This window comes from Piliocolobus tephrosceles, chromosome 7 (assembly GCF_002776525.5).
Source record: "Piliocolobus tephrosceles isolate RC106 chromosome 7, ASM277652v3, whole genome shotgun sequence".
NCBI lineage: Eukaryota > Metazoa > Chordata > Mammalia > Primates > Cercopithecidae > Piliocolobus > Piliocolobus tephrosceles.
In genome coordinates this window covers 107,642,120-107,666,534 of record NC_045440.1, presented here as the reverse complement: position 1 = coordinate 107,666,534, position 24,415 = coordinate 107,642,120, and the positions used below count along the sequence as shown (strand labels likewise).

At 37.7% G+C, this 24,415-nt stretch overlaps 1 protein-coding gene across 23 annotated transcripts in view; it reads right to left on the bottom strand.

Annotated features, from left to right (window-relative positions):
* The window catches only part of RIMS2 (regulating synaptic membrane exocytosis 2), a 775,110-nt gene that overhangs the window by 10,424 nt on the left and 740,271 nt on the right, over nucleotides 1-24,415 (bottom strand). The window lies entirely within an intron of this gene.

Sequence of the window (24,415 nt, the reverse complement as noted above, 5' to 3'; positions counted from 1 at the left end):
AACAGCATGGGCAAAGGTGCAAAGATAGGGATAGCCACGTGCATTTAAGGGCGGTGCAATGACCAAAGCACATGTAAAGTAATGGGGGAGTGGGTTCCACAAAAAATTGAGCCCAAATTACAAAAGCTATGAGTGTTGAGATGCGAAGTTGAGAGGCTACCAAAGCTTGAGCAAGAGGGTGATAGTACAAATGATTTGTACTCGATTACTTCTTGTCAGGCCTAAATATTTATCCACACTGTGAATATTGATAGCTTTTTGGGATATGACCATACAGTTAGCTCTTTTAGTGCCTGGTATTAATAACATTTTTTTTTTTTTTTGAGACAGAGTCTTGCACTGTTGCCCAGGCTGAAATGCAGTGGCGTGATCTCTGCTCACTGCAACCTCCGCCTCCCAGGTTCAAGTGATTCTCCTGCCTCAGCCTCCCGAGTAGCTGGGATTACAGGTGCCCACCATCATGCCCTTCTAATTTTTTGTATTTTTAGTAGAGATGGGGTTTCACTATGTTGGCCAGGCTGGTCTTGAACTCCTGACCTTGTGATCCACCCACCTCAGCCTCCCAAAGTGCTGGGATTACAGGTGTAAGCCACCATACCCGGCAGTAAGTTATTTTTAGGTCTATAAACATTTGCTGATATTACCAGTGATCTGTCGAAATCTCTTTTCACCAAGTCTCTTACAAGTACTTACCATTTTGAAATACTGCTTTAAATTTCATCCATTCTCTACTTCCAACATTAATGTACACCAAAATGCTTTAAAGAGTATATATGAAATATAAATCATGACTGATCTGTAACTCAGTTCCACAGTCTAAGGCTGATATTTTAGATAACTGATGGTAAACATGTTGTACTGATATGAACTGTAACAAGATACAAAACATCCCCTAGTAATGAGGGAAAGAGCTTCTTTACAGCAGAATATTAGTAAATGTAAAAGGAATAAAATTTAAAAAGTACCAATTTGCAACCTCCATTGGAATAAATGATATAAGCAAGGCTCATCAAGGGAGGCTAACACTATTAGATGAAAGGTTGTAGAAAGGATACTCATATCAGCCAAATAATTGTTCCGTAAATTATTCTAATTGTTAAAGGAAAAAAAAGTACTTTAACACTGGGAGACCAACTGCCACCATCTTAATCAAGTGATCAAACTTAGTAGCACTAAGAGGGGACAATAATATGCACCTCCGGATATAAGATACACAGTATCACTTGTCAAGTTGTTTTAGACAAAAACATGCAACCTGTTTCTAATCAGATCTTTGGAGCCAACTTCAAGTTTTCAAAAACAGGTGATAGAGTAACAAGATATATGATAGACACACATACACAAAACAATCAGAGAAATCCAGAACATGGACTATTGTTCAAGAGAGTTGACCTAGTCTCTTAAAAGAAGTTAATATAATGAAAACAAACAAAGAAATAAGGTAAGGGAATTATTCTGGATTAAAATATATCAAAGAAATTTAACCATCAAATGCTATGAGTGTACTCGAACTTCTTGTTTGGGAAAGCAAAACAAGAAACTCTATATGCAAAACAGTATAAAAGTAAATTTGAATATGCATTTGACATTAGATATTAGAAAATTGTTATTTTTTAAGGTGAATAATGACATGTATTATAAAGAATTTTCTTATTAGGAGATAAATGCTAAAGTATTTAGACCTGAAATGTTATATATTCTGCAATTTACTTTCAAATGGTGTAGGAAAAAACAAAACAACAACCAAGCCCCCACCCCCACCCCAAAACCGCACATATGTGTTTTAAAAAATGAGGGAGAATGTTAAGGAGAAATGAAAGAATGAGAATGCAGAGTACATTCTGATATTCATGAAGTTAATATTTATGATTTCATTTGAGCGGTCCTCAAATAACTATATCAAAAAGTAAGCTAGGCATGATGGTTCACACCTGTAATCCCAGCACTTTGGGAGGCTGAGGCAGATGGATCATTTGAGGCCAGGAGTTTGAGACCAGCTGACCAACATGGTGAAACTCTGTCTCTACTAAAAATACAAAAATTAGCCGGGTGTGGTGGCCCATACCTGTAATCCCAGTTACTTGGGAGGCTGAGACTGGAGAATCACTTGAACTCAGGAGGCAGAGGTTGCAGTGAGCCGAAATTGCACCATTGCACTCCAGCCTGGGTGACAGAGCTAACTCTGTCCCAAAAACAAACAAACACCCCAAGCAAGGAGTAATGCAATTTTGTACAAGTGTGCCTCTCCATGTAGCTTTAACGTTCATTTCTTGTGAACAGTGCCCTTGTGAAAAAATTGCCATCAAGTGAGACATAAAACTTCAGTGAAATTTGAGCATGTGGAATGAGGATACGTACAAGAAACATATAACTTAGAAAGGAAATGAGATTCTGAAAGATCTCAGAACACAGCCTCTGCAATGTCAAAGATCTATAGTTTTTAATTTAAGGTCTGACTCTATCACAGCGAAAGCGACTTGAAAATCTGCCATTATAGGGTTATGAGAACCAGCACCATTTGTCAAAGAATAATACGATCAGCATGTAATTCTTTTGTTTACAGATTGCTTCTTACATGTATCCCCTTCATAACGATGCTAAAAATCCCAATTTTACAGATATAGCATCTAAGGGCCCCAGAACTTTACATAATTCCCTGAAGCAACATAGTAAGTGACAGAACCAGCATTTGTAGACAGTTCCCAGACTCCAAATTTTCTGCTATTCAGTACTTCATCGTCAGAATATAACTAAAGGGGGAGCTTGCGCAGCTGTCTATGGAGATTATACTGTGCTAATGCTGTAACTGCATATGGAAGGCCCTATTAGAAGCAGCTTAGTGGGATGGGAAAAGCAGAGCACAGCGAAGGAGTCAGGTCCTGGGATCATCAAACTGCTTCTCTTTTAGTCTCCACTCTACCATTTACAAGGTGGGTGACACTTAAGCAAGTTACATACCCGCTCTGTGACTCAGTTTCCTCAAACTGAAATGACAACAATAATAAGCCTATCTCATTAGGAATGAGGTAGGAATTTTGCGAGTATCAAGGAAAACGATACATTTAAAGCACTTAGGATAGTGCCTGATGCATAGAAAAGCTTCAATTAATTGTACTGTTATTATTACCAGATAGGGAATTTGAAACTAAGTATTCTAGGCCTGACTCTACCACTAACTTGTGAGCTCTATCTATTGTCCTCTCTGAGTCACATCCCCTCTCTGAGTTTCTGGCTCCTTATTTATGAAAAAGGGAGGGGGAGGAGGGCAGATGATTTCTGGTATCTTTGAGTTCTAATGTCTATGAGTTTGTGTATTAATGCATAACCAAGACCATGATTAACACCATACATTGAGGAGACACGCTAGTCACTATCATCTGACATAATCAAATAAATCCAAAAATATACTGAACATTTATAGTAGCCCTTTAATACATGTCTTTTTCAATGTTCCATTATCAAATAGATTTACAGGCTTATTTTAACATTAATTTTTCAGCACCACAAAATCTTTAGCTACATTCACAGTAAAACTAATTTAACTTGAATGTCATTCATTACCATGATTCACATTTAATGTTCCAAATGATTTGTCATGTTATTTAACTTAAAAACTGAATCTATATAATGGTGAAAGTCTATATAAAGAAAATGTGGTAGGGAGAACTCTAAGATGATACCCATGATTATGTTACTCCACATGTAAAAGGGATTTTGCAGATGTAATTAAGGTTACTAATCAGTCAACCTAAAGATAGGGTGATTATCTGAATGGGCCTAACTGAACCACACCAGCCCTTTCAAAGCAGAGTGCTTTCTCTGGCTGGTTCCAGAAGAGGAAATCAGAGAGATGTGAAACACAAGAAAATTCAATGTACCTCTGTCTGCCTGAAGAGGGAAGGGGCCACATGGAAAGGATGTGAGAGCAGCCTTTAGCTGCTGAGAGTGATGCCTGGCTGACAGCAAGAAAATAGGGACTTCAGGCCTGCAACTGTAAGGAATTGGATTCTGTCCACCACCTAAAGGGCCTTGAAAGCTGATTTTCTCCCCTAGAACCTCCAGACAAGAACTCAGCCCAGGCAACATCTTCATTTCAGCTATGTGATGCTCTAGAAAGAAAACCCAGCCAATCGTGCCAGACTTGTGACCTACAGAACTGTGAATTAATAAATGGGTGTTGTTTTCAGTTGTTAAATTTGTGATAATTGTTACACTGTAATATAAAACCAATACAGTAAGTTCTGAGTCCTTTGTAGATAAGTTTTTTAAATGAGGAGACTTATTAAAATATCCTATTATGACTTAGGGGTGGACCATCAAAACTGTAAAAACTTAGCCATTATTTTAAAAAGTGTACATTTTAAAAAGTATACACATACATACATAAACATATATGTATAATATGTGTGTGTGTGTGTGTATTGAAACATCAAAAAATACTCAGGTAAGGCCCAGATGGTGGTGTTGTTGAGGTCTTAAATCACTCATTTTGGTATTAGGTATTTTAAGCCAAAGTACATTTGGAGAAGATGCTTGTAGGTAAAAATCAAATTCTTGAACTTCAAAATATCACAGGCAGAAAGCAGAACACAGGAGGTGTCCTTGTTATTCTGCTCTGCTTAGTCTGATGACTCATTTACCTGGCACCCTCAGTAAAGCCATTTGATTAAACAAAAGACCAAAGGGTCAGTTTCCCCTAATAATATCTGGAAACCAGAAAACCTTTTGAGTTACTTGACAACAAAAACAAAAAGATCCTTTCTGCTACTGACTTGGAAACTATTCTAAGCCCCACCCAAGGCAGGGCTTACAATGCATTGTCAAACTTAATGTCATAGTGACCTCCTTTCAAATCTTGGATTCACATAACCCATTCCTGGTTGCTCGCACCTGCAAGGTCTCATCTACTGCAGACAGACTTACTTTGGATTCAGGGTTTTCTCAATGTCAGTATGCAAAATGATTTATGGAAACAGGATGAAGAATAGTTGGCAGATTATGAAAACTGACTTTACATTTTAGTTTAGACTACAATTTATATGCCTTAACAAGTTGCTATTTTTGCATTTTATTCATAATTACCATTTCTCAGAGTTAGTACAATTTAGAAAACCATTTGTGTTACATTTAAATAATTAAAAATGCATTACAACGAGAATTTCTAAAATTATTGACTCACAGATTTTAGGAAGTAATCTTGGGTAGCCAGTATACCTATGTAGTTTATGCACTCCCTTATTGCAGTAATGAGAAAGTTGAGGTCCTGGGTGGCTAGTTTGTCTTTGGTAGACGACTTTTTCATCTTTAAGAATCATTAATAATTGTAAATTGTACTTTTACTCTCTTCCACCTTGCTCCTTTAATTCCTAAAATTTAAATATAACAATTGTCTCCAGCACCTTCATCAACCTCTGTGGTAGACTCTGTAGACATGACTTCTCTCCCATCAGCAGATTTTTTTTTTTTTTTTAATTTTACTTTAAGTTCTGGGATACATGTACAGAACATGCAGGTTTGTTACATAGGTACACATGTGCCACGGTGCTTTGCTGCACCTAATCAACGCATCATCTAGGTTTTAAGCCCCACATGTATTAGGTATTTGTCCTAATGCTCTCTCTCCCCTTGCCCCCTATCCCCAAAACTGGCCCCAGTGTGTGATGTTCCCCTTCCTATGTCCATGTGTTCTCATTGTTCAACTCCCACTTATGAGTGAGAACATGTGGTGTTTGGTTTTTTGTTCCTGTGTTAGTTTGCTAAGAATGACGGCTTCCAGCTTCATCCATGTCCTTGCAAAGGACATGAACTCATTCTTTTTTATGACTGCATAGTATTCCATGGTATATATGTGCCACATTTTCTTTATTCAGTCTATCATTGATAGGCATTTGGGTTGGTTCCAAGTATTTGCTATTGTAAATAGTGCCCATCAGCAGATTTTATAACCTCCTTCCCATCAGCAGATTTTATATCAAGATATGAAAGATGTTGATTTATTTATCTATTTGGTCCTGCAAGACCTCAATATGGGGACACTGTCATGGATTACTCTAACTATGTGTAAAAGCTCATACACTTAGTTTCTCAGGTCTTGCTACTATCATAAATATAATTCAAATCTCTAAAAGTCTAAACAAAATAAAGACAAAGAGCCAACAATTTTGTTTGGGCTAATCCAGGCTCTGCATTTACAATTAAAATAAAATTGAAATTAAAAATGAACAATTGACACTCAAAATTGTTTCAGACTTTAACATGTATCCATTCATTCCAAAAGCTTTGTCACAACTATTTAATACTATAAAAGTTATGTATCTAATAGCTACAGCATGGTGAGCTTCATGCAGAGGTCATAACTATGGTAGATGTTAGGGCTATTCATGTATTCATGTACTTATTCCCACCTCTGAAGTTAGGTGTGGTCATGTAACTTGCTTGTCCAATGAAATGTGAGCAAAACTAACCCATGTAACTTCAGGGTGGAAGATTTAGCAGCTGATGTATGTATGACTCACTATGTCTCCTTCCATTAGCCTGAGTACAGCCACACATAGGACTCTCAATGGACATGTAGCAGGAGTGAGACATAAAGTTTTTGGGTTAAGCCATTAATATTTTTAGTTGTTTGTTATTACAACCTATTCTGACAGATACATACAATAGACAGTATTACATTTTCTTGTAAAAGTTTTAAATTTGCCTATTTTTTTGTTTTCAATATCATTTAAAAATTGGCCATTTTGAATACAGCTCTGTTAAAAACTCTGAATTTGATATTCTATTTTGTAACTGTTTTCATGGCTTTTGTTTTATAAGCATGCTTAAAAAATTTTAATCATTGTTCTTAAAATTCAGATTCACACTTAAAACACACAAAATAATTTTAAATAAAGATTTGATTTTAGAATAGTTTGAGATTTACAGGAAAATTGCCAAAGATAGTACAGAGAATTCTAGCACCCCCACATCCAGTTTTCCCTATTGTTAACATCTTACATGGGTATGGTAAATTTGTGACAATTACTGAACTACTGATATATGACTATTGACTAAAGTTTATACTTTATTCTGATGTCCTTAGTTTTTACCTGAAGTGCTTTTTCTGATCCAGGATACCACATTACATTTAGTCATCATGTCTCCTTATGCTCTTCTTGGAAACAAATTTTTTATATCTCTAATTCCTGATATTCTTTTACATTTGTAACTACTTTTTGTCTGCCTTTGTATATAAAATTAACACGCAGTATGACTCATAATAGTATTCGCATATCCATTAATATATCCACTTATTTTCGGTAAAAACAATATATAAATTGAAAATACTTGTCTATAGAAAAGTAGAAAATGTCACATCATATGTGAAAATGCTGTATGTAAGAAAATAAGTTATCAATACTGTATTAATCCAGACTGTATGACATAATGTAAAAGGACAGACTTAATATACATTTTAAGTGTATTTATAAGTTTGATTATGTTTCAAAAAATTCAATTAAAATTCTCAGTCCCAGTGTTATAAGTGATTGAGGCAAGGGTCAGCACTGGATATTAAAATTATTGGATAATTTTTAGAGAACAGAATATTCATGTGGTACCAAAGTATTACTCCAGAAATTGCTTAGTAATTATAAAGGGAAAAATATATCTTTTCCGGGGGCGGAGCAAGATGGCCGAATAAGAACAGCTTCAGTCTCCATCTCCCAGCGCGAGCGACACAGAAGACCGGCGATTTCTGCATTTTCAACTGAGGTACTGGGGTCATCTCACTCGGGAGTGCCGGACAATCGGTGCTGGTCAGCTGCTGCAGCCCGACCAGCGAGAGCTGAAGCAGGGCGAGGCATCGCCTCACCTGGGAAGCGCAAGGGGGAAGGGAGTCCCTTTTCCTAGCCAGGGGAACTGAGACACACAACACCTGGAAAATCGGGTAACTCCCACCCCAATACTGCGCTGTAACACCGGCACACCGGAGATTGTATCCCACACCTGGCTGGGAGGGTCCCACGCCCACGGAGCCTCTCTCCTTGCTAACACAGCAGTCTGCGGCAATCTAACCGCAAGGCAGCAGCGAGGCTGGGGGAGGGGCGCCCGCCATCGCTGAGGCTTAAGTAGGTAAACAAAGCCGCTGGGAAGCTGGAACTGGGAGGAGCTCACAGCAGCTCAAGGAAACCTGCCTGTCTCTGTAGACTGCGCCTCTGGGGACAGGGCTCAGCTAAAGGAGTAGAAGCCTGTGAAACGCGAACGACTCTGTCTGACAGCTTTGAAGAGAGCAGGGGATCTCCCAACACGGAGGTTGAGATCTGAGAAGGGGCAGTCTGCCTGCCCAAGTGGGTCACTGACCCCTGAGTAGCCTAACTGGGAGACATCCCCCACTAGGGGCAGTCTGACACCCCACACCTCACAGGGTGGAGTACACCCCTGAGAGGAAGCTTCCAAAGCAAGAATCAGACAGGTGCACTCGCTGTTCAGCAACATTCTATCTTCTGCAACCTCTGCTGCTGATACCCAGGCAAACAGGGTCTGGAGTGGACCTCAAGCAATCTCCAACAGACCTATAGCTGAGGGTCCTGACAGTCAGAAGGAAACCTATCAAACAGGAAGGACACCTATATCAAAACCCCATCAGTACATCACCATCATCAAAGACCAGTGACAGATAAAACCACAAAGATGGGGAAAAAGCAGGGCAGAAAAGCTGGAAATTCAAAAAATAAGAGCGCATCTCCTCCTGCAAAGGAGCACAGCCCATCGCCAGCAACGGATCAAAGCTGGTCAGAGAATGATTTTGATGAGATGAGAGAAGAAGGCTTCAGTCCATCAAACCTCTCAGAGCTAAAGGAGGAATTACGTACCCAGCGCAAAGAAACTAAAAATCTTGAAAAAAAAGTGGAAGAATTTACAGCTAGACTAATTAAGTCAGAGAAGGTCATAAACGAAATGACAGAGATGAAAACCATGACACGAGAAATACGTGACAAATGCACAAGCTTCAGTAACCGACTCGATCAATTGGAAGAAAGAGTATCAGCGATTGAGGATCAAATGAATGAAATGAAGCGAGAAGAGAAACCAAAAGAAAAAAGAAGAAAAAGAAATGAACAAAGCCTGCAAGAAGTATGGGATTATGTCAAAAGACCAAATCTACGTCTGATTGGGGTGCCTGAAAGTGAGGGGGAAAATGGAACCAAATTGGAAAACACTCTACAGGATATCATCCAGGAGAACTTCCCCAACCTAGCAGGCCAGGCCAACATTCAAATTCAGGAAATACAGAGAACGCCACAAAGATACTCCTCCAGAAGAGCAACTCCAAGACACATAATTGCCAGATTCACCAAAGTTGAAATGAAGGAAAAAATCTTAAGGGCAGCCAGAGAGAAAGGTCGGGTTACCCACAAAGGGAAGCCCATCAGACTGACAGCAGATCTCTCGGCAGAAACTCTACAAGCCAGAAGAGAGTGGGGGCCAATATTCAACGTTCTTAAAGAAAAGAATTTTAAACCCAGAATTTCATATCCAGCCAAACTAAGTTTCATAAGTGAAGGAGAAATAAAATTCTTTACAGATAAGCAAATGCTTAGAGATTTTGTCACCACCAGGCCTGCCTTACAAGAGACCCTGAAGGAAGCCCTAAACATGGAAAGGAACAACCGGTACCAGCCACTGCAAAAACATGCCAAAATGTAAAGACCATCGAGCCTAGGAAGAAACTGCATCAACTAATGAGCAAAATAACTAGTTAATATCATAATGGCAGGATCAAGATCACACATAACAATATTAACCTTAAATGTAAATGGACTAAATGCTCCAATTAAAAGACACAGACTGGCAAACTGGATAAAGAGTCAAGACCCATCAGTCTGCTGTCTTCAGGAGACCCATCTCACATGCAGAGACATACATAGGCTCAAAATAAAAGGATGGAGGAAGATCTACCAAGCAAATGGAGAACAAAAAAAAGCAGGGGTTGCAATCCTAGTCTCTGATAAAACAGACTTTAAACCATCAAAGATCAAAAGAGACAAAGAAGGCCATTACATAATGGTAAAGGGATCAATCCAACAGGAAGAGCTAACTATCCTAAATATATATGCACCCAATACAGGAGCACCCAGATTCATAAAGCAAGTCCTTAGAGACTTACAAAGAGACTTAGACTCCCATACAATAATAATGGGAGACTTCAACACTCCACTGTCAACATTAGACAGATCAACGAGACAGAAAGTTAACAAGGATATCCAGGAATTGAACTCATCTCTGCACCAAGCGGACCTAATAGACATCTATAGAACTCTCCACCCCAAGTCAACAGAATATACATTCTTCTCAGCACCACATCACACTTATTCCAAAATTGACCACATAATTGGAAGTAAAGCACTCCTCAGCAAATGTAAAAGAACAGAAATTATAACAAACTGTCTCTCTGACCACAGTGCAATCAAACTAGAACTCAGGACTAAGAAACTCAATGAAAACCGCTCAACTACATGGAAACTGAACAACCTGCTCCTGAATGACTACTGGGTACATAACGAAATGAAAGCAGAAATAAAGATGTTCTTTGAATCCAATGAGAACAAAGATACAACATACCAGAATCTCTGGGACACATTTAAAGCAGTATGTAGAGGGAAATTTATAGCACTAAGTGCCCACAAGAGAAAGCAGGAAAGATCTAAAATTGACACTCTAACATCACAATTAAAAGAACTAGAGAGGCAAGAGCAAACGCATTCAAAAGCTAGCAGAAGGCAAGAAATAACTAAGATCAGAGCAGAACTGAAGGAGATAGAGACACAAAAAACCCTCCAAAAAATCAATGAATCCAGGAGTTGGTTTTTTGAAAAGATCAACAAAATTGACAGACCGCTAGCAAGATTAATAAAGAAGAAAAGAGAGAGGAATCAAATAGACGCAATAAAAAATGATAAAGGGGATATCACCACCGACCCCACAGAAATACAAACTACCATCAGAGAATACTATAAACACCTCTACTCAAATCAACTAGAAAATCTAGAAGAAATGGATAATTTCCTGGACGCGTACACTCTTCCAAGACTAAACCAGGAAGAAGTTGAATTCCTGAATAGACCAATAGCAGCCTCTGAAATTGAGGCAACAATTAATAGCCTGCCCACCAAAAAAAGCCCAGGACCAGATGGATTCACAGCTGAATTCTACCAGAGGTACAAGGAGGAGCTGGTACCATTCCTTCTGAAACTATTCCAATCAATAGAAAAAGAGGGAATCCTCCCTAACTCATTTTATGAGGCCAGCATCATCCTGATACCAAAGCCTGGCAGAGACACAACAAAAAAAGAGAATTTTAGACCAATCTCCCTGATGAACATCGATGCAAAAATCCTCAATAAAATACTGGCAAACCGGATTCAGCAGCACATCAAAAAACTTATCCACCATGATCAAGTGGGCTTCATCCCTGGGATGCAAGGCTGGTTCAACATTCGCAAATCAATCAACGTAATCCAGCATATCAACAGAACCAAAGACAAGAACCACATGATTATCTCAATAGATGCAGAAAAGGCTTTTGACAAAATTCAACAGCCCTTCATGCTAAAAACGCTCAACAAGTTCGGTATTGATGGAACGTACCTCAAAATAGTAAGAGCTATTTATGACAAACCCACAGCTAATATCATACTGAATGGGCAAAAACTGGAAAAGTTCCCTTTGAAATCTGGCACAAGACAGGGATGCCCTCTCTCCCCACTCCTATTCAACATAGTGTTGGAAGTTCTGGCTAGGGCAATCAGGCAAGAGAAAGAAATCAAGGGTATTCAGTTAGGAAAAGAGGAAGTCAAATTGTCCCTGTTTGCAGATGACATGATTGTGTATTTAGAAAACCCCATCGTCTCAGCCCAAAATCTTCTTAAGCTGATAAGCAACTTCAGCAAAGTCTCAGGATACAAAATTAATGTGCAAAAATCACAAGCATTCTTATACACCAGTAACAGACAAGCAGAGAGCCAAATCAGGAATGAACTTCCATTCACAATTGCTTCAAAGAGAATCAAATACCTAGGAATCCAACTTACAAGGGATGTAAAGGACCTCTTCAAGGAGAACTACAAACCACTGCTCAGTGAAATCAAAGAGGACACAAACAAATGGAAGAACATACCATGCTCATGGATAGGCAGAATCAATATTGTGAAAATGGCCATACTGCCCAAGGTAATTTATAGATTCAATGCCATCCCCATCAAGCTACCAATGAGTTTCTTCACCGAATTGGAAAAAACTGCTTTAAAGTTCATATGGAACCAAAAAAGAGCCCGCATTGCCAAGACAATCCTAAGTCAAAAGGACAAAGCCGGAGGCGTCACGCTACCTGACTTCAAACTATACTACAAGGCTACAGTAACCAAAACAGCATGGTACTGGTACCAAAACAGAGATATAGACCAATGGAACAGAACGGAGCCTTCAGAAATAATGCCACACATCTACAACCATCTGATATTTGACAAACCTGAGAAAAACAAGAAATGGGGAAAGGATTCCCTATTTAATAAATGGTGCTGGGAAAATTGGCTAGCCATAAGTAGAAAGCTGAAACTGGATCCTTTCCTTACTCCTTATACGAAGATTAATTCAAGATGGATTAGAGACTTAAATGTTAGACCTAATACCATAAAAACCCTAGAAGAAAATCTAGGTAGTACCATTCAGGACATAGGCATGGGCAAGGACTTCATGTCTAAAACACCAAAAGCAACGGCAGCAAAAGCCAAAATTGACAAATGGGATCTCATTAAACTAAAGAGCTTCTGCACAGCAAAAGAAACTACCATCAGAGTGAACAGGCAACCTACAGAATGGGAGAAAATTTTTGCAATCTACTCATCTGACAAAGGGCTCATTTCCAGAATCTACAAAGAACTCAAACAAATATACAAGAAAAAAACAAACAACCCCATCCAAAAGTGGGGAAAGGATATGAACAGACATTTCTCAAAAGAAGACATTCATACAGCCAACAGACACATGAAAAAATGCTCATCATCACTGGCCATCAGAGAAATGCAAATCAAAACCACAATGAGATACCATCTCACACCAGTTAGAATGGCAATCATTAAAAAATCAGGAAACAATAGGTGTTGGAGAGGATGTGGAGAAATAGGAACACTTTTACACTGTTGGTGGGATTGTAAACTAGTTCAACCATTATGGAAAACAGTATGGCGATTCCTCAAGGATCTAGAACTAGATGTACCATATGACCCAGCCATCCCACTACTGGGTATATACCCAAAGGATTATAAATTATGCTACTACAAAGACACATGCACACGTATGTTTATTGCGGCACTATTCACAATAGCAAAGTCTTGGAATCAACCCAAATGTCCATCAGTGACAGACTGGATTAAGAAAATGTGGCACATATACACCATGGAATACTATGCAGCCATAAAAAAGGATGAGTTTGCGTCCTTTGTAGAGACATGGATGCAGCTGGAAACCATCATTCTTAGCAAATTATCACAAGAAGAGAAAACCAAACACCGCATGTTCTCACTCATAGGTGGGAACTGAACAATGAGCTCACTTGGACTCGGGAAGGGGAACATCACACACTGGGGCCTATCATGGGGAGGGGGGAGGGGGGAGGGATTGCATTGGGGAGTTATACCTGATATAAATGATGAATTGATGGGTGCTGACGAGTTGATGGGTGCAGCACACCAACATGGCACATGTATACATATGTAACCTGCACGTTATGCACATGTACCCTAGAACTTAAAGTATAATAAAAAAAAAAAATATATATATATATATATCTTTTCCACAGAGAGAAACTGGCAGTCACCTCTTAACCAAGTGATGAAATGTAGCATGCCTAGGAGTAAGAAATCTTGACATTATGTGTCTATTGATGGACTATATCAAGTTTATATCACCTATGACATTTAACTTCAATGTAATCACATCTCTAGGTCTAACTTCCAGTTTACCAGAAATACAGGGAATAGAGGGAATGATAAAAAAAAAAAAAATCCAAAATATTGGACATTCTACAAGACAGTTTTGTCTGGATTCTTCAAAAGTCAATGTCATCAAAAATAAAAGGGAAGGTACTGTTTTAGATTAAGCATAACAACCAAATACAATGAATAAACCTTGAATGAATCCTGGATTAAGGAGAAAAACAACAAAAAGCTTTAAAAAACATTTTTTTGGGGGACAACTGAACTGAAGAAATTGATACGGAATGAATATGAGATAATAAAGGTTTTTTGGGTTAATTTTATGTTTATATATATTTTTTAAAAATTTGAGGTGTATGCTAAAAGTACTTAATGATTTATCATGATGTCTGCAACTTACCTTATGCTCAAATGTTTGGCAAAAATACATACTACATGTATGTGGTGTATGTGTGTGAATGCATGTGTGTGTATGAGTGAAAAGAGCAACAAAGAGAAAAGATAAAGTCAATAAAGTCTGTCAGTCTATGTAGTGGATGCTTGTTGTATTATTCCTTTTTTCATATTTAAAATATTTCAAAATAAAAGTTGGGAAAAACTCAACTACTCAATTTAGAACAAAGGAGGGAAAGAGCTATTGTTTCACGACGTACAACTATGTGGAGATGCTTTGGATATAAAATCTACCTATCTCTAGTTTTCATAAGAAGATTGTATGGCAGTGATGACTACTATCATTTTCCATATGAGGAAAGTGCCCAATTCACACAGTTGACTAATGACATAGATGAGATTTGAATTCAAATTTTGGCAATGTCAAAACCCATGCTTGTTTCTCAAAGCATGCTGGGCTTCCATCTTCACTTAGTATTTTCGACACAAATTTCTAATTCCAGAATAATCAGTGACTTGAAACCTCATCTCAGGTTCTCCTTGTATGTCCAAATAAACTTAAAATACATTGTTTTATGGGTAGTGTTGAGACTCAGAGCATTCACGATTCTTGGTCTCTCATGAAAAATGGGGAAACGTCACTTTCATTGCCAAATTCTGACTTCATGAAAACGATGGTAACATGTATTTATGATAAAAATGGAAACAAATGTGCTAGAAAGTTATTCCCTACAATATACATATGCATTTCAATCTCTCAGCATGCCACTTTGGACCAACCCACACCCAAAATTAGAGGTTTCATCAAACGATACCACAGCTGTCAACAGGACTGAATACATCGTGAAAAACTGAGGAACTGCCAACATGTGGAGTTGAAAAGGATCTTGACTTCTTGTGTGTCTTGATCCTCATCTGCAAAACAGAGGTATCAAGCCAGAGGAGGACAGGCATACCCATTTCCCATTATGGGTTCCTGTAACTGTTAATACCGACTTTTAATGAGAAGTAAGACCTTATGAAGAAACAAAGCTTAAGACTCTTCTGCAGTAAGATAATTACATTTTTTTCCATAAAAGTAAGACTTATCATTTTGGTATTCTTAACACATTTAAATATAAGAAATTATAGCTGTCATTGTTACTCTTTTGGCATTTGTAATTTTTTGGTACTTTCTTGTTCTTGTTGTCTGATGTTGCTATTACTACACTAAGGGGGATCAAGTAAAAGCCCATTAGAAAATAATCCATTCCTGATCCACAGTTAAACTACTTAGACAGAGTTGCATACCCACTACCCCACTCCTTGGCTTTTTTTTTTTTTTTTTTTTTAAACTTTCAGATCTGTACTTGATCACGCATCAGTTCACTGATACCTGTGCCTGTTTCTGTCTCAAGAATGGATGCGAAATATCACCAAACTCTTCATAACTCTCAAGTTAGATATTTTGAGGCAATACTTTACGGTCGGATGAACATGCCATTTTAGAATCAGATGATATGAGTTCAAGTTCCTATTTGGCTATTTGCAAATTTTGGGCAGGTAACTTATCTTTCTGCAGGTCAGAGTACTTTGGTGTAAACCTGGAATCATAATTAGCCTATGCCATAGAGTATACAACATGTAGTGGTGTTTAATAAACAGTGTTCAAAAAGAATCAGATCCTATAATCTGCATAGTTTTGGAAACTGAATAACATATGAAATTTTAATAAATCTGCAGAAAAAAACTATGCATAAATAACAGGCCTTGCCATGTAAGGGGAGAGAGCCTATTGGCCAAATTGAACTAAGGGGTTGACTTCCCACCCAAATCCTTTTTTTCAGATGATATCAAGGTGGCTGCCATTAAGTTGAAAGCAAAGGAAGTGAGTAAGGCACAGAGGCTAGAAACTAAAATATCAGAGTCGTTAGGCTCAAAGCCTGTGTCTAATGAGGTGTTTGGTTGAAGAGACTCACACTTGAAACTGATTTGAAGCAAACAGACTGTAAACCTACTGAATTTCTGCACTACTGGTATAGAAAAAAAATACTAGCTTACCTTACAAAATTCTGTCGAACTCATAAGATAACAATGGAGTTTCCAAACCTGTACTAGAAAGAAGCAGGCTATGACAGCAATGGAGCCACCTCTTCAATACAAACCTTCATGGCCATAGAGAGTAAACAACAAAGAAACACCTTCCTGAAAACAGAACCAGGGTTGCCAGACGAGTAAACTAAGAAACATACTCTACTGTCAATCTCTGCCATTCCTACCAAGTGAGATTGATAACTCCTATAGATGACTGATTGTTTTGTGTTTCCTATTCTCTCCTTTCTAAACGGGAATTTTTCTTTCAGTTATTCTGTGGCTACCATACATTTAAATTACATTTAACAGAGTCAGAAAACGGAGGCAGATAACTTGTTTTCAGGCTTGCAGGTCACTATAACATGAAAAGCCACATCTAGATATAAGAGGACTACACATTGCTCAAAGATTCTAGATTTCGAACAGCGGGGTAAGATTTTAAGGTTGTCCTTCTGAGGGGGAATTTATTATGCTCTATATGAAAACACAAGAGAGTGCATGGATATTGGGTGGTCAAATCTGCAGAAAAAGTTGAAATCGAGTACACCATATTCTTTACCTTAGATTTCTTCCATAGATTTTACCCCATTCTTGTCTGCTTATGCTCAATGAACAAAGAGGAAAATAACAATATGACAAACTCTTATTTAAAAAGAATTAAAAAGAGCTAATCATATTGAGCTTAGTTTTTTTTCTTACCATTGGTAATTATTTTATATTACAAAGTGGATATTTGTTAATGTTTTTGGCTTACCAGCATTTAAATCTTCCTTCTATATTTGAAAAGTATCCCATCCTTTAATTATAGAAGTTGAAATCATCAGGTGCCACTTTTCCAGCCTGCTTTGCAATTAGGACATAAGCACATGGTTGAGGCACTACTTTTCCAAACTCTGAATCTGAAGTTAATAAAGCAAAGAAGCAGAGACACCATAGGCTTTCATTCCAATGAGGGTGGCGGCCAGAATATATTTTCCCAAAGTGACCCTACCCTGTAGCAGCATGCAGTGATTCGCCATGAGTTCTGACAATGGCGCAAGCTGTGATGTCTGTGCCAAGTAGCAGTGATAATTTAGCAGGATTAACCTGCAGTATGGTTTTGGGCATCACTCCTAACCGACAGCCCAGAATCTCCAGCCTTCCTAGAGATTCTATGACCTATCCAGGATCCCTTAGCTAATACCTTTCTTTTCTGCCTAAATTGCCAGAATTGATTTCTGTTGATTGCATCTGGACACCTGAAAGGAAACATGTTGCATATGCATGCTTCTTTGTAATGCATGATAGAAAAATATGTTGCTAGTATACATTAAGCTAAGTACACACAACGTCTAGGTGTAGCACAAAGAATGCATAACATTCAAGTACTCTTGTACCTGCATGAATGCAAACAATCTCCTAATCAGTATGGTCCCTTTCAGATCTAATAACTTCTTTCCATTCCACAATAACAACATAGAAACCGACCAGGTACTTGTTCATTTATTTGTTCACTATATATTTGTTAAGCACTTCTTGAATGTAAGGTACTGTGGGAGATAACAAATTTGTAATACATGATCACATAATTCCCAACTATGTGATTTTTAAATTTAGAAGGTAAGATAGTACACAAATAATGACAATGCAAGGCAATATGCGCTAAGTGCTTTATGAGTGGTAACAAGTTTCTAGAGCTGCATTGTCCAGTAGAACTTTCTGTGAATGAGATAAATGTTCTATAATTCCGCACTGCCTGATAAGGTAATCAATCACTAGTCATATGTGGCTACTGAACACTTGAAAGGTAGCTAGTGGGACTGAGGAACAAAATTTTAAATTTTAAAAAATTTATTTAAATTTAAACAGTCACATGTGGCTAATACCTCATGTAGTAGATAACACATATTTAGAGGTTCAGGAAAAGGCAAAAACATTTTGAAATGGGATTATAAGGGAAGAGTAAGTATAATACTAGTTCACGATATTTATCAAGATAAGTATTGTTATATACACTTTACATACAAATGAGGAAACTAAAGCTGAAAGAAATTGTCTTCATAGTCCATACCAGTAGGAAGCGGTGGAGCCAGGATTTCCAATTCAGCCACACAGTTTTTCCTCTGCCTACAGAAGCTCTTATACCTTCTGAATACTTCATACAGTAGATGGGATATGGGCTAAGCTTTGAAGGACAATTAGACAGGATATATATACAGTGGTAAAGGAAGAATAGAAAGAAAGGCATGAAACAAAACTTTGGAGACAAAGAGCAAGAAGGCTTAGTTTTATAGAATTACTAGCCTTGGAAGGTGGGGATGCTAAACCACAAAAAAAAAAAAAAAAGTCTCACACTGTTAAAGAATTTGAATGTCGGGCTAAAGGCTTTATTTAGTAGGAGATGTAAATTTACTGACGTTTTTGAAGGAAGGGTAGTGTTAAGATGAAGATGGTGTTTAAGAGAACCGATACAGGAGACGTGATGTTGGATTGGTCCAGAAGGGAGAGAGAGAGAGAGAGAGCAGGTTGGGGGGTTACCAGATCACTTCAAAGATGAGCTCACGTGTCCCACACTACCAAGGTGACAACGAGAATGGGAAAGAAAAAAGAGAACTGAGAAAAGCTGGGAATGAAGCATTTCCTTGGCAGAAGTTGCAAAATGTTGGTCTTAAATGTCAGGCCACATTTGGTCAATAAGTGTGTTTTGTTTGGCCCAAATAATGTTTGAAAGTTTTTATTCATGTGCCAACATTTTAAAATATAAAAGTTTTAAGTAAACAACCAGATTTATAGCTTTCCTTCAGGAAAAAAAAAAGAGTAAATTTTCCAACCTTGGGTTGACATTCAGTTTGGCATCAACTAGCTAGAACTGACTATTCATCCTTCTTTTATAGATAGGTAAGCTTTCTCCAGCTCTTTGCATCCTTGTCTTTTCCCTTTCGTTTTATTCCTATCCTACTTCACTGATGCATGTTACTTTCCTGGCCTGTGGTTTACAGGAATAATAAGGGAACAACCGATAATTTTATTTTATTTTTTTGAGACACAGTCTCACTTTGTCGCCCAGGCTGGAGTGCAGTGGCTTGATCTTGGCTCAGTGCAACTTCCACCTCCTGGGTTCAAGCGATTCTCATGCCTCAGCCTCCTGAGTAGCTGCGATTACAGGGGCCCACCAACATGCCCAGCTAATTTTTGTATTTTTAGTAGAGACAGGATTTCACTATGTTGCCCATGCTGGTTGCGAATTCCTGACCTCAGGTGATCCACCTGGCTTGGCTTCCTAAAGTGCTGGGATTACAAGTGTGAGCCACCACGCCCAGCTGATAATTTTATTTTTAAGTTGCTAAAATAAAATTTCCTTCCCTTTTAGTCTCATTTAAACAAAACCTATTTTTTTTTGGAGATGGAGTTTTGCTCTTGTTGCCCAGGCTGGAGTGCAATGGAGTGATCTCGGTTTACCCTAACCTTCACCTCCCAGGTTCAAGCGATTCTCCTGCCTCAGCCTCCTGAGTAGCTGGGATTACAGGCATGCACCATCACGCCTGGCTAATTTTGTATTTTTAGTAGAGATGGGATTTCTTCATGTTGGTCAGGCTGGTCTCCAACTCCCCACCTCAGGTGATCCGCCCACCTCAGCCTCCCAAAGTGCTGGGATTACAGGTGTGAGCCACTGCTCCTGGCACAAAATCTAAATTTTAAAAAATGGTACTTCAAATCCTTTGTTCTTGATGACCCAGACAAAAGCAGACACCTTCAGTGATGTCTACAAAGCTCACAATAACCACTTCCATTCTTAGTTGCCCAGAGAAATGCATTTTTGGTGACTAAATTTATACATACATGGCCTTGCCTTCTGGCTGTATTGGGATGGACCAAACTTGGTAAGTGGAATCTCTTCTTTGGGAATTTGGGAGTGGGACTGAGAAAGACAGTAATATGCAATGTGGGTGGAACTGTGACAGATGAACTTGGATGCCATTGGCGGCCATTTTCCACAGGCCACATGGTCTGTGTAACAGAGCAAGGGAGAGAGTTAGCTGCTGAGAAAGAAAAAAGCAGCCATGCAAAGACAGAATCAATGGCAAGAAATGGGAAAAGAATGCTCATGGGTTCCCAACAGCCTTCTGGCTCCCAGTTTAGGACCATGTGAGGCCTGGTGGGATTTCTGCTCATGAGTTTAGTAAATTATCTTTGCATAAAGCATGATTTACATTAAAGTAAATACCCTGTTTTCATTTAAAGAGTGATACTTCCAAACTAGAATTATACTATCATTTTTGTGTTAGTTTGTTTTCTACTTGTTCAAATAATATTATATATACACAGCATTAGGTAAATCTCCCTCCTCCCCAATCAAAAACATTTCAATATGAAAGAGAACAAATATACAGAATGATCTTGTCTGATCCATAAATAGGGGTCTATGTAATAAGAGCAGAGAACATTTACATTAAAACATAGTCCTTGGAAGAAATGAGATGCTGTTATTACAACTTTCTAGTGGGTTTCCTTTATAATTCATTATATATAAGATGTCTCCACAGGGAAACTCGTTCCCATTACTGTTTTTGAATTTAGTGAACCTGTTAAAGGATGAAAGCCAATAGGGGTTTAATTTTACTTTTATATTAAAGGGTTTTTTTTTTTTTATTTATAGAACTCAGTCTACTAAAGTTTCAAATTAAAGATACTATTTGGACACATGGTGGTGAAAGATTCTGAATCTTACATGAAAAAGGTAATATTTGATAAGCATTGAGTGGAATTGTTACTCAATTTACTTTTCTTAATTCCAAAATCTTTTGCTTCACTTTGTCTGTTACAAAAATATTGTGCTATTTTTGAATATGGTATGAATTCATTTATGGAATGATTTATTACACACAATCATAATCTAGAAAAAATAATATCCCCTATAAAAAGATCCATAGTTGCCTATAACTGTCTATCCATGTCCTGCCTCCAAGGTTGGCTTCATGAAGATGTGCAAAAACTATGATCACTGCATTTTAAAAAGTCTCTATCACATGTTACATTTTTAAACAGTATAAATATAATCGATGGATGGCAGTTGGTTATACTGATATTCAGTGTGAAAAGAATGGTGGAACTATATACTGTTAATTATTAATAGACACTGAATACCACTGTGCGAGGTATGATGTTTGCACTTTAAGAGGATTACATTTAAATATATGAAGAATTTTTTAATTTCAATGGAGTATGGGCAAAGTTCTAAACTATTTTAATCAAATGGGACTGATTATTAAGAATTAAGTATATTATTTACTATATACAAAGATTAGAATAAGATATGTCTCTTTATACTCTTCTTGCTGGGTGAATAAACCTCTTAAAGAGTGAGGCTGAGTTAAATAGGTCTTTTTATTCCAGTTTATTTAGTCAATTTTATTTTAATTCCTCATAGCTTCACTATCACATGCAAAGACTCTTTCCTCAGTTTTCCGGTGATCTTAAAGCTATTCTTGTTTCTTAGATGGTTTTCCTATAATTTATTTTATTTTATTTTATTTTGAGATGGAGTCTCACTCTGTCACCCAGGCTGGAGCGCAGAGGTGCGATCTCGGCTCACTGCAAGCTCCGCCTCTGAGGTTCACACCATTCTCCTGCCTCAGCCTCCCAAACAGCTGGTTCTACAGGCACCCGCCACCACGCCCGACTAATTTTTTGTATTTTTAGTAGAGGCGGGGTTTCACCGTGTTAGCCAGGATGGTCTTGATCTCCTGACCTTGTGATCTGCCTGCCTCGGCCTCCCAAAGTGCTGGGATTACAGGCGTGAGCCACCGCACCCGGCCCCTATAATTTATTTTTAAGCTAGTGGGATGTAAAAGAAGTTAGATGAGTTAATTTATTCAGTTTTATAGTATTAAGCTGATAGGATCTCTTCTGTATGACTGCCAAACTATATTTGAACCAAAGGTGTCAGATCATAAAATCAGGCAGGCCAAATTCATCACATATGGACATAATTAAACAAGAATCACTAACCCAGAGCCAAGTGTAACATTAAGATAGCTTCTGAGAAACCAGATTCCCCAAGTATTAGAAAATGTGCCATTTTCCTACATTATAGGGCCATAATCATTTGCCCTTGGATCTAGGGTGAGAAGTTGTGGGGTTGCTTCTCTTATTTAGGAATGGTAACATTTCCTTGAAATAGTTCCTTCTTTCTTATAATTGTCTCTAATGCTTGAAAACTCTACACACAGTAATATTCTACATTAGGGAGGTGGACTCAGTGTCGAGGCCAAGTAGTTTATATAGTGAAAATAATTCTTATCCCAAAGGGTTCAATGATAAAATAAGTAAACATAATTTATAAACTGTTAAATAACATGTAAGGTACTATTACTACTTTCACTTAAAAAAAAAAAAACTCAGAGATTTGGAGAATATCTACCTGGAATATACTCAGGGAAAAGGAAGAAAAAAAAAAAAAAAAAAAAAAAAAAGAGCTCCAATATATAAAAATGATTCCACAAAGACCATCAACAATCTTAATTTATTTTGTTTACGGGAATGTCCCTTTCATCCTCACTGAAGTAAGCTTCACTGAGATTTATGATCTGTGGGCAAGTTGTTTAGCTTCTCTGAGTTTTAGTTTCCATACGTGTAAAATGAGGAAAATAGTAACATCCTTGAAAAATTATCATGAAATTTAATGAATGTGGGGTACATAGAAAGTGCACAATGAATGGTAACTTTTATTACTGTACTTGGTTTTCAAGACCATAGCATATTAAAAGGAAATATCGTAAAATAATGAAGAAGCAACATATAGAGCAGTTAGATTATAAATTTCAAAGACAGATGTGGGGTTTATATCTTAACTCCACCACTTACTGGTTGTGGGCTCCAGGAAAATTCTTTTCAAAGGTGTGTGGGAGGCTGCTGATACTGGCTTGGTTCATGAGAAACTGAGAGTTATCACTGACACCTGAATCAATGTTTAACCCTCACTTTCTCAGGGCATGCTTTTCTACCTCCTGAATTAGGTTTTCTTATAATCTCTTGTTGCACTCTGCACTTTACCTTCCTAAAACCTGTCACAGTTATAATTACGTAGATATTTCCATTAATGTCTACCTATCTCCATTAGGCTGTAAACTCTAAGAGGGAAAGGAACGTATCTACCAAATTCATTAGAGACTCATTGCTTCTAACACATCAAATACCCTCAATAAATACTTTTGGATGAATGAATGAGTGGATGAATGAAAAGAATGATCTCTCTGTAGACTTCTCAGCACTTTTTGTGTAGAATGGAAACTAGATACGCTGTACAAGAAGAAAATGTGAATATGGAACTGGAAGACAGGGTATACTTGAAATTATTTAGCTATTGCACTCTTTCTGAAAAGAATAAAAAAAAAGACTAGTTTTAAAATCAGACTTGCTTACTGAACTGATTGGTTAATTTAGTCAAATCACACTGGTTAGTAGATCAGCGCTCTTTAGACAAGTTGCTCTTAACCAGTGTGAAAATCATATGGTGGGATAGATTTACTTTCTTTATAAATGAGTCCCACAGTTTTGATAATAGTAACACAATCCTGAGTATGTTATCCACATGACCTTCATGTATCCTGTGTGGGTGTCTCAAAAGAAAAAAAAAAGTAGAGAAGCACTGCTTTAGGCCAATGGTTTCTAACTTTTACAATCCTGCAGAGTATGTTGAAATATCTTCAAAAATCCCAGGACTTTCAAAGGTGTTAAGAGAATCACAAAATCAAAGAAAAAAGTTAAGATTTCTTCTCGTGGCTGTAAAATTGTAAGCCAATGGAAAAACCTCTAATTTATGGAAAGTGTCTCCTCTCTAGTTACTAGTACAGAACTGTATGGTTAACTTTAAAAACGGTGCTTCCCATATAAAACATTTTGTCTTGGCAACTTAAGAAGCCATATTACGGGATAGAAATCTGTTCCAATTTCCATGTGTAGATGTAGGAATTTCCTTTGGGATTAGTCTGTGTGAG